This window comes from Pinus tabuliformis, chromosome X, assembly GCF_031772625.1.
Source record: "Pinus tabuliformis cultivar Carrire ecotype Pingquan chromosome X, CPIR1, whole genome shotgun sequence".
NCBI lineage: Eukaryota > Viridiplantae > Streptophyta > Pinopsida > Pinales > Pinaceae > Pinus > Pinus tabuliformis.
In genome coordinates, this window is record NC_142308.1 from 1,673,273,758 (window position 1) to 1,673,287,299 (window position 13,542).

Genomic DNA, 13,542 nt, shown 5'->3' on the forward strand with positions numbered 1-13,542 from the left:
TCACAAGGCGGCTTCCTCTATTGTGTATGCCTCTTATACGTGTGAGCACCGATCGTAAGAAAGTATGATGCTCTGCCAATTCCTACCGACTTAAAAAAGAGTTTCTTTAATAAAAGCATTAATTGAACTATCTTAATTTTATTTCCAGATTTCAAATAAAAGGTAGCATTTCCGTCACCTTCGGAATTCGATTCAATGGCACCCATATCCGCCCTTTGCCGAGGCCAACAAGAGCAGCTGCTGAACGAATTTATCAACATATCGCTCTTCAGATCCCTTACAGCTTTCCCTATTCAATATCATCTTTCTGGAAACTTCTCCTGTCTACGATGCCCTCTGCTTCACCACCTTCCCCTCTTCCGGTGCCATTACTTCCCTCACACCTCTGCAAATGTCCTCCATGCTGGCTCCTCCATTGGCCCCTTTAGCAAACTCCACACCCACTTTCAATTCAGTGACAATCAATCTGGCATTCAACCCTTGATCCGACAGCATTGGCAGAGCGATGAGAGGCAATCCTACACTCATTCCCTCCATGAGAGAGCTCCAACCACAATGCATAAGAAAAGCTCTGGTGGAAGGATGTGATAAAATCTCTCTCTGTGGTGCCCAGCTGGTCAATACCAATCCTCTCTCCCGAATCCATCCCTCAAAACCATGGGGAAATGAAACCGAGCCGTGGGCATGGCCGAAAAAATGCAGTACTAAAATAAATGGTGTATACTCGCTTCCAATCCCAGAGCCACCTCCCAGACCTCTGCATTCGACAAAAATCATTCGGTGCCGAAAGAGGCATACACAACGGAAGAATTTACCTTTGGGAATTTTCTCGAGACCACCTCACTCATTTTTGAAACCATTCGAAAATCCAAATCAACCAAGTATAAGAACCCCATCACACCATGTATCTGGAAATGGAAAGGCAAGGCTGAAAACCACTATCACACCTGGAAAAACCCATGTCAATGATAGCAAGAAAACCAAATACACACATGCATGCCAAAACTAGTAAGGAAATCATACATGCAACTCAATACCTGCAAGTAATCCCACTGCAGTAGCTTGATCCAACTCTTCCTTGCTTGATCTTTTCTTTCCTTTGCCTTCCTTGTCCTTCCTTTGCTTCCTTTCTCCAATGCTAGAGAACTCCAACAATACTCTAAGTGTGCAATATTATGAGAGAGAGAGAGAGAATATAGAGAGCTCCACCATAGAACTGTAAAAAAACCATGAACTGATCCTCATTAACCTTTTTATCATTGAGGCCTCTAATTTCTTCAATTTCCATTATTTTCCTTCATTTCCCCCCTCACATGCAACCTGTGACCTTTCACCTTCCTTTTCTCCTAATTTCCATTATTCTTATAAATAAATGAAAATAAATGCCTTCTGCCTTTCCAAAGCCTTTGCCATTTCCTTTTTAAATTTCCGTTAGCCATAAAAAACCAAATGAACACCCACTAGGATGTTTTTCCCAACATTTAGTTTGGAATACGTGTGCCATGACCTTGGTCTTATTTTGTCTTTATTAACTTTATTACATAGATTTTTAACCCAGGATTGTTACAATATCATTAACAACTTTCTATCATTTTTTCATCTTTATTTGTCTTTGATAATGAATGAAGTTTCCATTCGAAACATTGGACATTTCAAAAACCTATACACAATTCAATACACAAAAGGTTCAAGCATCATCATAGTAATATGTGAAAGCCTACACACTTCACACTCAGATGTTGTACTTGTTTGCAATTGAATTTCTTCATAATGCATATCTGGTTGTTATGCCAACATTATAGTGAGATGCATGTCTAATAGGTTCAAATTTTAAAAGGAAATACTTAAACCTTTAAAATATTATTCAATTCCAACCATGTTCAGTAATATTTGAATAGTTTTTGAGATTGAAACAATATTTTTGTTAATATTCAATGAGACATGGGGAGATGGTGGAAAATTCTTAAGTCATTACTCAATTGAAATTTATAGCAAAGATAGAAATATATAGTGCATGGATGAAACCACCTCATAAGATAGATTTTCTTCCACATTGACAACTTATAAATGGATAAGGGCAAACACTCTATAATTAGATAAGGATAGAAATCCATGAAGAGGTAATCTAGGGCTTTGTGATTGTATAGGGACTCATGTGCTAACAATCTCCCTCCTCATTTATAAGTTTGAAGAGTTATACAAGAAATACAACATGAAATAGCACATATACTAATATAATCTCCAACCTAAAAATCTAAAAAACACGTGTTGAGCCTTGATGAAGATCTACCCAAAAGGTAGCCAAATTTGGATGCTAAAAACTCATATAATATAGGAAATTTCATTGCTTGAACATGTGATCTAAAACATCTATAATTGTTCATAGATGCAAACTCCAATATCTGATATGCATGAATCAAGTAAAGGTAAGGACGAGTATGGGTTAGATACAAAAGTTTTCCTACAAGTTGACAGTATAAGGTAGCATCAACTTCAGGGCAAGTACAAGTGACTGAAAGTTTGGATCCAGAATGAAAGGGAGAAGGGGCTGGCTCACAATCTTCCATGTGAAAATGGTGTAGAAGATCACATGCATACTTGGACTGGGAAAGGGAAATACCTTCCTTGGATTGCAAGACTTGAAGACCAAGAAAATAATGCAAGTGTCCTAAGTCTGTCATTTCAAACTTCTTTTTAAGGCTGGACTTCACATGGTTTATAAGGTTGGGATCACTACCAGTAAGGATAATATCATCAACATAAAGAACAAGAATGATAAGAGACTTGCCCACTTTCTTGGTGTAGACAGTATTGTTAGAATGACACCTAGAAAATCCAGTTTCTAAAAGAAAGCTATACATTTTGGCATACCAAGCCCGAGGGGCTTGCTTGAGACCGTAAAGGGATTTCTTAAGCTGATATACAAGGCTGGAGTCTATTTGTATAAAGCTAGTAGGTTGTTCCATATAGATTTCTTCATGCAAGTCCCCATGCAAGAAGGTAGATTTAACATCCATTTGATGGACTTCCCATTTGAAAGAGGCAACAATGGAAAGAACAAGATGGATAGAGTTCATTTTAGCAATAGGGGAGAAGGTTTTAGTATAGTCAATGCCTTCAACTTGTGAAAAACCCTTAGCAACAAGACAACCTTTATATTTATCAACTTTTCCATCTTGTCCATACTTGGTTCTATAAACCCATTTGCGTCTAACAAGTTTTTGTTCCTTCGGAAGGGGAACAAGATCCCATGTATCATTTGCCAATAATGAACGATATTATTCATTCATAGTTGTGTCCCAATCTAGATGGCCTGAAGCTTCTGCAAAGGTGTCGGGATCATAATTAACTAAAGCTTGAGCTAGTAAAGAAGAGGCTCTATCGAATTGAGAACGTGTACATTGCTAATCTATAGGATCACCAGTAAGAGCACTTGCTACATCCCAAGTAGCATGGACCCATTTTGGAAGCTGAGGAGCTGAAGGAGGATCCTGAGAAGGTGGGGGAGGATTTTCATCCTCATTGTCATCATCTCAAGAAGAAATATTTTCAGAAGTAGAAGGGATAGAGAGAGGTGGCACATCTGCCGAACTAGGCTCATAGACCGATATATATTCCAGCAAACTTTACATCTCTTCTAATGATAACATTTTTTGACTTAAGTGGAATAAGTCTATATCCTTTGGCATCTTTTGGATATCCAACAAAAATACATTTTTCATTCTTAGGTTCTAAAGCTTTATGTTTCTCATCTGGAATATGGGCCCATGCTTCACTTCCAAAAACTTGAAAATGACTTACATCTAGTTTAATTGAGTTCAATGCTTTTTCTGGAGTGATATTATTTAAAACCTTAGTAGGAGTGAAATTTATTATGTAATTTGCACAGTTAATTGCTTCTGCCCAAAAATTAAGACTAAGTCCTATAGATTGAAGCATACAATTATCCATTTCCTTTAAGGTGCGATTCTTCCTTTCAACTACACCATTTTGTTGTGGAGTATGTGGAACAATATGTTGCATTTGAATTCCATTCTCAGTGCAAAATTTGATGAATTTGTTGTTAACATATTCTATGCCATTATCAGATCTTAGCTTTAAGAATTTGATGTCCATATTGTTTTTCAACAAAGGCCTTAAAGGCCAAGAACATGTTAAATAATTCACTCTTTAGTTTTAAGAAGTATAATCAAGTGCGTCTGGAGATGTCATCAATGAAAGTTAAGAAATACTTGTAGCCAGAGAATGAAACAACTAGAAGTGGACCACATAAATCACTATGCACAATCTGTAAAGGGGTTGAGGCATGCCAAGAGGCACATTTTTTCAAAACTGTCCCGATGATGTTTTTTCAGTACACATCCAGAACAAACTCCATCTCTGCAAGATACCATTGGAAGACATGTCACCATATTTTCTTTACATAGATTCCGAAGGGAGTGATAGTTTAAGTGACCAAATCGCTCATGCCAAAGTTTTCTCATGTCATCATGATGAGCAACAAATACCGAGGGAAGACTTGATGACCCAAAGTTGTTAAACTTATACAACCTTGTAGAATCATTAGCAATGCCAGTAGCTAAAATCTGTCTAGGATCTCTTAGGTCCTTAATAAAAACATCGTGAGATGAAAATTCAATGATTTTACCTTCACTCGAATGAGTTACCTGACATACAGATAGAAGGTTGTAGGATAAGATTGGAACACATAATACATCATTAAATTGACCATTGTTTATATGAACAGTTCCAATCCCTACAGCATTAAGAGATCTATCATCACCAACATATATATTTTTGGTGTTACAATCATTTAAAGAAGAAAACATGGCTTTGTTTTTGGCGATGTGATAAGAAGCTCTAGAATCAATGAGCCACTCATGAGAATGAGAAGAAGAAGATACATTTAGTGCATATCCAGGCTGAGATGCTTGACAACCACATGCAGAAAGTGTTATTCCTGAAGATGAAGTTGAAGTTGTTGAGTGCTCCAAATGGATGTTATGCTTCTTCATTGCTACTTCCAAGGATTCCATCTTCTTAAAGCATTTGGATTCTAAGTGGCCATCTCGATTACAAAAGTGGCAAATTTCTATCAGTCTTCTTCCCTTTGTTTTTATTTTCCTTATCATTTTGTTGAAATGATTTTTCATTTTGAGACTGAAATGGCTTAGGGCACTTGTTTGGTTTAGGACCATTCTTTTTAGGATATGGCTTCTTAGGATTCTTTGAATTTGGTTGCTGCTGGGCAGCTAAGGGTTTCTTAGAAGAGTTTCCAAGATTAAGAAGACCAAGATGTAAGTATATAAGGTTACCATCTTCTTTCTTAACCTTAACACCTTCCAAGAGAAGTCTAAGGGTCTTGAACTTGGACAAAAAATCTTCAATGGAAGAAAAATTATTTGGGTCCAATGTAAGCAACTCATTTTCGAGTTGATGGGCTCTAAGTTCATTTTTAATTCCAAAAACTTTAGTGATCTGTTTCATTGCTTCATTAGGAGTATCAAGTTCTGCAATATGGAATCTAAGGTATGGAGAAATGGACATCCCAATCAACCCACATGCTTGATCTTGCCTATTTTCCAGTTTGACTACCTTATCTTCATCTTTTGGTTTGGTTTATTGGCCTGAGGCTATTCTGTAAAGACCTTTACTTCTATGTAAATCCACAGTGTAGGACCACCATTGGAAGTAGTTGGTCTTGTCAAGAATAACTTGGCATGGACTTTCCATTTTAACAAAAACTGAAGATATAGATGTTGAAACTAAGTGTTCCAATGGAAAGATCTCAAAAGATTAGGTTGATTAAAAAACCGGCTCTCAAAAAAGCTTTTGGATGAAGAAGTTATGGCTTTTTGAAGAAACGTTGTTGAAGACGCCAACAAAGTGCGGGAATGTGCGGAAATGAATGATAATGTTATTTTAAAAAATATACCCCCTTTCCAAACTTAATCTAATTAGCTCAACAAAAAGAAATACTTGAACTCAAGACGTCTATTCTCATAAAGTAGCTTTGGACCAAGTGAGCTAGATTAAAAGGTTAGTAATTTTTGGAAAAGAGGAAGGTTTTTTTTTTTTAGTAACTGAAGCTCTGGGGTGCGTGCTTACTTGATAAAGCTCTTTTTTTCCAAAAAAACAAAAAAACAAAAAACCCAACATGGAAATACAAAAAAATACAAACCTTACGACTTGAAGTTAGCTTTAGCTAGAAACTAAATATTTTCCTCAATGTTTCTGATTTTCCAAGATCACACTAAGGCGCGGCAGAAAAGAGCATATGCATGATAAAAATCCTTCCTTCTTGTTTCTGATTTGCCCAAATTGCATAGAGTCGTGAGGCAAATAGCATACACAGTAATGAAAGGTATAGATCCAGTAATAAAGAAAGCAAAGAGCTAAATAAACAAACAGAAAATAACTAAAAAACTGCAAATAAACACTATATACCTCCAGATCTTAAAAATGACATAGCTAAGGCTACCAGGAACCTTTTCGCATCATACAAGAGGGGTTCCTCACTAGAACATATGCTCCTAACACAATAGAGCAGTCCTCTTGGACGAAATGCAGTCTGTAATAGTAGATCTAGGAAACAACAGTCGGATGCAGTTCTACTATCTTTAAATTTGGATCACCAACGAATGTGGCCCTCAAATTGCTCTGATACCATGTAGGAATTTACAGGGTAAGTTCCTCAGACATAACGCCAAATGACACCACTCACAAATAGATCATAGATCAATACACCAGTATTTTTGACGTGGTTACAACCCTCAAAGAGGGGAATAGTCCACGGCCTGAGCTAATGCAGTAACTTTAGGCAATTTATTAATAAAATAATGAAAATTTACATAAGCTTCTCTCATGAACGGTTACCCTACAAATGACCCTCCACGCTCTTTAAATAGAGATCATGGATCAATCAGGTGTTAAGCCATGGATGAAGTGTTGGTAATACCGAGGAGAGAATGAACCATCAGATCACTACATATCATGACCATTAGATTGTAAGTTACAAAAGTACATGGTAAAGAAACACACTTTACCTAACTCTACACTAGACCATGTTATACTTAACTATTTCCTATGTGCCAAAATATCCTAACAAACATTTCTCTTAGAAAATGTAAACACGTCCCCACCTTAACCTCGATGGAAGATGTTGACTTGCTAATCCAATCTCCCTGGTAAATAGTTATAGGGATGGGATAATCATTTTTTTCCCTAGAATTAGAAAGAAGACTTACCATTATTTTCAACTCTTCAATACGAATCTAGTGATATAAAGTTTTACCTCAATCTAACCCCTGGCTCAGAAGCTATGATCATTTGACTCTATGACAAATAAGAAAGGACCATGTCACCACCCTGCAACGTGGACCCACGTGGCCATGGCACATAACCAAATTTTTGATGCCACATGGAAGGTTGTAATTAACTATTTACCCACTCAATACATGCCATATCTCGGCCCCATTCCCTGACTATAACCACCTTGTGCTACCTTAGCTACAACTTCCAGGCATACCCCGACTATAAGTTTCGGGGATGGCATTTTGTTTTCCTTCGAGGTGGCCCTTTTGGGGTTAATCCTCTACTATGCCTAGCTTTTCTTCCTCGATAATAACTTATGGGCATACCTTGGTTATTTCCCCTGGTACATCTTTGATGGTGTCCTCCGGGGTGGACCCTTTAGGGTTAAGGTCCCACCATTCCCTCGCTCTGCTTTCCCTATGATAACTCTTGAAAGTACCCTTGCTAATACTTCCAATGTGCCTTGCAGTTTTTCCTACTGGGAAATTTAACTTTGGTGTACGATATCCTTCCATTCGTCCTCTTGGCATGTCACTCACATCAGAACTTCGCCATGGCTTGAACTAACGAGGGTTTACATGATCATGACTAGCATGCTCGATCTTGAATCCATTGGGTTTTCACAAAGGTTCTCTCCCTTCCCACACTATGTTCCCATAAAGAAACCCCATATTGGCCTAGTTACAATGGTTCTACAAACATTTGGACTTTTTCCAGTAGAACACTTTCGCCAGTGTTCTTCCATGGCCATTAGAGCTTGCTAAGTCACCCACCGATGATATCCCTCCTGAGCTTACCACAGGTTTCTTCTTCTGGGATCCATGGGTTTCAAAAAATACCAAGGATATAAGGACATCAATACTCCTCAAATATATGCACACCAAGTTTCACCCTAAGGATTGTAATGACCTGGCCAACAACACTATGACACTTGTCCAGGAAATCTAAGACATCTGGATATTAGCAAGGACTGGAGGTTTATTCCCCTTAAATAAGTACCATTCCCTAGAAGACCATGGCTATCACCAACCATTCCAACAAGAATTTTACACACCATCTCATTATGGAGATATTGCATGAACGATGGCGTCCAGTCTAAGGAGGTTCAACATAAATGCAAATAAAACTAGATTACATTCTGCTAAGAATGTAAGGCTAGAATATCAAGTCAACCCACCCTATAAGGTCATGCCCTAATCAATGTGTATACCCATCATTAGGGCACACATTATGTCAAGCTACAAATGCCCATCGTGTAAATCACAGGTTAATGAGAATAAGGGAGGAGAAAAATCCACAACATTCTCACTTTGTAACATCAACCATTCCAATACATACTATCATCAATTTAAACATCATATTGTATTAAGAAGAAGTCTTCTTCTAAATATTTATGTAATTAAATCAAGCCTCTTATGGATTATTCCAATGCCTTTTATATTTTTCATTGTCCATCAGTTAATTGCATAAACGTAACTATGAAATCATGCATTTTCCTTGTGCATAGCAACACCATTTCAACTAGAATTGAAACATACATACATTATCATGTAAAGGATACATAAGAGTACTTATCTTGTGTTACTTAATGGTAAGTGAGTTAGGGACTATGACTCTCCACCCAACCATAGATAGCTGTAACCAATCCTCACTTGCAGTTATCACCCCTAAGTCAGATTCTAGAGACTGATATAGATTTCTCAAGGGATTGTGTACTGACTTCTGTTGAAAGAAGTGTTGGATTGTGTTATATTATTTACACAACTACCTGACGTGCAGGCAGGTGGCTAACCTCCCTATCAGGGGGTAAATAAGGGGACAATATTCCCCTTGCACGGGGTCTAGAGCAGTGCCACAGGAAATTTTTTTCGGGCCCTATGTTAGGTGGGCAGACCTACATTGGTTTTGTGCATGGATTTCACACATGGTTTTGGGCATGATGGTTTTTAGTCCATGTTATTTTGTAGATCTGGTCAAGGGAACTATGGTTATTGTTGGGTCCCTATAATACTAGTGATTACCCCATTACTATTGTATTTATACCCCTTATTTATATTGTTGTGCCCCATAGAATCCCTCTATTGTTATTTTTGTGGTTTTATATTATTATTGTTAGGTCGGCTGGATTATATTGTGACTCCTTAGACTCCTATATATAGAAAGGAGGTTTTGTCATTTGTATCATCCAAGAATTGTTCATTGATGTAATGTAAAGGAGGTTTCCCCCTCGAAGAGGCTAGATTATAAGGCGTTGATCTATCTTTTCTATCTTTTCTTGAGCTGGTTTCATAACATTTGGTATCAGAGCTTTGATTCTAGGGTTTCACTGCTCCAAAGAGGTCATCATGGAATTTTCGCTATAACTTTTTTTCTGTGACGTTTCAGAAGTCGAAAAAAAAAACCCATTTGAGAAGAAATCACGCTGAACCTTGGGTCCGAATTTCAGAGCTTTTCTCGCGATATTTGCAGAGATATGATCTGAGGAAGTTGGTCTTTTTGCAGACTCCTGAATTACATTCAAAATAGGTGACCTGGGAAAATCGTCATAACTTTCTCTTTGGGGATCGGATTGAAATTTTGTAAGAAGGTACAGAAAGAGTACAGACTGTAGTTTCTTTTATGAACTTTTCAGATCCATAGATTGAAACAGTGACTCGTGGCACGTCGTACAAGTTCTCTCTACTGAACTAGTCTATAATCAAGTCACTGTGGGAGATTTCAGATAAATATTCCGTGGAGAATCCAATTTGGGTCTGACTTGTGGCATTGGAAATAGGACAGAGAAGGCTACTACAGGTTGCAATTTTAGAATTGGAGGATCTGGAATTATAGATATACATCAAATTCAATATCAGGCTTCTACAAAGTGAAAAAAGGTGTGTAGTTTTTTTTAAATTTTTGTGTAAGCTGGGTTTGAAGGAATTAAAAGGGCATAGTAAAGAATTATTATCGGTAACTGATGCCCCGAGGAAAGAAAATGCAAACACCTAGTAAGGAACCTGAAAGCTCTAGCATGACTCATGAAGAAGAGGAAGAAATGCTACATGATATATCAAAATTACAAGAACAAGTGCAACAAATGTCACGCTCACAAAAGCTAACAAAAGCTAAGATAAATGGCATGGAATCTAAGATAAAGGGCGTGGAAGCTAAGATGGATGATTGGAAGACAGACATGGAAGAATTGAAGATAGATTTGAACACAAACTTGAAGATAGGCATGACAGATATGAAGACAGATTTGACAAATTTTCTACAAGAAATACTTACTAATGGTGAAAAGGTAGTAAAGGAAACTCATGATGTGAACAAAAGAAATGTTAATCATGATATCATAGACACTAATGTTGGATCGAAGAATCACCATATTCCAAAAATCGATATGAGGAAGTTTGATGGCAAGGATCCCACCACATGGATATTACAGATGGAGCAATTCTTCGATCTCAATAATGTGCAAAACACACAAAAGGTACGTATGGCAACTGTATATTTGGAACCAAATCAGTTTGTATGGTATCAATGGCTTTGTTCTCGTAAAAAAATTATCACTTGGGCAATTTTTACAGAAGAATTGATAGCACATTATGAGGATACAAAAAGCAACACTTTTTTTAGCCAATTGATAAGTCTCAAACAAAAGGGTTCAATAATGAAGCACATTGAGGAGTTCCAAAAATTGAACATAAGGGTAAAAGATATTCCAGAGGAGCATAGGATCGATGTGTTCATAGGGTCTTTAAAGGATAATATCCAACATGATGTTCGCCTTTGGGATCCTGATTCATTAGAGAAGGCATTCAGGTTAGCAAGAAAAATGGAAAGCAAAATTATGGAAACTAGGAAGCGTACCATTCACAACTATAAAGATGGAAGTGTTGTTGCCCCTAGTCTTACACAACCTACAAGGTTGATACCACAACAATTGGAAGAAAAATGAGCAAAATGGCTTTGTTATAATTGTGATAGAAAATACACAAAAGGTCATAAGTGTGCCGAGAAGAAATTATTCTACATAGATTGTGAAGAGGAAGAAGAAAAGGAGCAAGAAAGGTCAAAAGAAGAGGATATACTCCAGGAACAAAGCCTATATGAAGAGCAAATAAATCCGACCATATCTTGTAAAGCATTGGCAGGAATTACCACTCCTCAAACCATCAAGATAGAAGGACAAATCAAGAAGAAAAAGGTAATAGTGTTGATTGATTCAGGAAGCACCAACAATTTTATTCATTGTAGGGTAGCAAAAGAATTGAATTGCTTCCTATATCCAGCACCAGAGTGTCAAGTGATGATTGCAAATGGAGGAACAATAAATTTCTCTGGAAAGTGCCATAATATCAAGCTATCCATGGGAGAATATGTCTTGACTAGCCCAATGCTTTCCATTCCAATGGGAGATGCTGATGTTGTACTAGGAGTCCAATGGCTACAATCCTTGGGTACAATAGCTTTTAATTTTCAAGAAATTTTCATCAAATTTTATACGGAAGGAAAGGAAGTTGAATTAAGGGGTATTGTAGGGAAACCAAGAAAGATAATAAGCTCTAATGGCATGAAAAAGCTTCTAAAAAAGGAGAAAAGAGGTGTAATTGCACAATTATGTTCGCTAGATGTTTCCACATTGGAATCATCTATTTCTCCAGATCTCCAAAATGTCCTGGACAATCATTCTAAGGTATTTGAGATTCCCAAAGGTCTCCCACCTATGCGTGATCATGATCATGCTATTCATCTGATTCCAGGAATTGTTCCTCCAAACATCAGGCCGTACAGATATCCCTATGTCCAAAAAAGTGAAATTGAACGTATGGTTGCAGAAATGCTAGAGGCTAGTATAATTCAATCGAGTCAAAGTTCTTTCTCAGCTCCAGTAGTATTGTTGCACAATGTTGTTGGGAAAAGTATCCAATTCGGAATGCCCCTATCCCACTCTAAGGTGTGATAGTGCCTTAGCAACAAAAAAGGAAAACTATCTGAGTATTCTTCTTTATGAGATGTAAATAGAGAAAGAAGGATGTAACTAACCGGTGTCTTCCGCTAGTTTGTCGATCCAATCACTCTCTCTTTTGTTCGATTCCCGCTGCCTGCTCTTTCACTGGTCTAGCTTCACCCAGTTCCTGCAAGATCGCAAGAGAGGAAAACTACACAAAAGACATAGATTCACATTCATAACTAGTTTAGGATCAGATGTAAACTAAATATGCAAATATAACAAAACATCATTGAAATACAAGCATATAGGAGAAACTCAAATAGCTTTATTGATATGATAACAAGGTTCAAGAGGAGATACAACCAAATGAGTCCCGAGCCAACATCTACCTCCCAGCAAAGGAATCCCTTCCTCTCATCCAACAAAGAATAAATCACCCAATGTACTAATCTCAATCTCAAACCAACAGCAATTCTCTGCAAAGTACAAAATTCCAGCCTCCTAGAAGCTCTGGGTGAGAGATCCATATATAGATGTAAGCAGAGAGGATGAGTCAGCTTACGTTTTGACTTGTGGCTTCTCTCTGTCAGTTCTTGCTTCCACTTGGAGGTTGGGAACCTCTTACTCATCACTTGGTCGAATTCATTGAGGCAAGTGTCATTGAGGAAGATTTTGGAAGCTTCCAGGGTCTTTCCACCTCATTGAATGAGCTTGCCATTTGTCATTTCCTGCTCAGCGCACCCTGGTACTGCTTCCACCTGCGTTGCAGTGCACCTAGCCAGTGTAATCTCTGCATTTCAACGCAGGCAGCTAGTGGAGCCACTGAATTGATCTTCATTTGACCATTTCTGAGTTGTTTTTGGTGGAGAACTTCTGGGAGAAGCTGTCTTTTGTTGACCTTGTTCCTTTAGGGGTAGGAACAACTCTTTTAGGGACTTTGGATCCCTTGGATTATGGACATTTCATGCTCAATGCTGTAAGGCACAAAAATTTCTATAACAGTTGCCCCCTAAAGTATGAGGCCGTTTATAGGGTGAAATGCTTTATTAGGAGGATCTGAAGTTTTTCCAATGCTGGGAGGAGACCTGTAATAAGATACAATACAATACATTATTTTTCATACTGCTTTCATGATCTAGCTGAGGCGGGCATTCCCATGCTCAGCTTTATAAATTCATTTTTCTGTACATAGAACATACAATCGTCTGATGGTAGACTGATGATTTTGATGAAATCATCATCATTTTGGTAGGATGATTATCTGCTGCAACGCTGTACATGTCAATGTATTT